Source organism: Glossina fuscipes, unplaced genomic scaffold (assembly GCF_014805625.2).
Source record: "Glossina fuscipes isolate IAEA_lab_2018 unplaced genomic scaffold, Yale_Gfus_2 112, whole genome shotgun sequence".
Taxonomy (NCBI): Eukaryota; Metazoa; Arthropoda; class Insecta; order Diptera; family Glossinidae; genus Glossina; species Glossina fuscipes.
The window spans coordinates 9457187-9457931 of record NW_023998455.1 but is presented as its reverse complement, the minus strand read 5'-3'; positions in this window follow the sequence as shown (position 1 = coordinate 9457931).

Sequence of the window (745 nt, the reverse complement as noted above, 5' to 3'; positions counted from 1 at the left end):
AGTACTGACGAGTGCTTCTCAGATGGCTTCTGGATAGCCCTCGAATAAGTTTTTCTTATTAAGATGAATCAGTTTTCAATGTTTTTGGAAAGTATGCTCGGCTCATTAAGTGGTCGTTGTTCGTCCTACCAGCTTGTTTGCTCTCGTCCCCCATATGCACTCATACTGATACTGGTAGTGTCATCCCTCTTTTATTCAATAATCACATAGTGTAACAAACATGCGTCCACCAATACGACACACAACATCTCATGATTGGGCGAATCATCATTGACATTGCGTATAAATTGAAAATAAAATATTTTTATACATACAAAGTATTGTGAGCGAGGCGCACATACGTGCACTGCCAGAAACAAAATTTTGTTTGTAAGCGAATCCAATGCCGAATTAACGAAATGATTTAATGGCCTCTTTTAATTGGTGGATTGCAAAATTTTTTGTCTCTGTCAGGCAGTATTTTGATTGGATAAATTTATATCCCCGACGAAGATTTTATCAAAAACATATTCTCTTGCAAACTTACTTATATGCTAATTGTGTCGAATGAATAGTAACATAAACGAGTTATTTGGTGTCTCTTTTCCACAAATTTTAAGCGGTTTGGTTTTTTTAAATGCATATGTACACATGCAAGCATAAAATTTCAAGCTACGCGAAATAGACTGCATAGTTCGATGGCAATTCGTTTTGCTTTCACTATCGTACATAACAATGACAATTGATGTTGAGGACGGTATTTTCA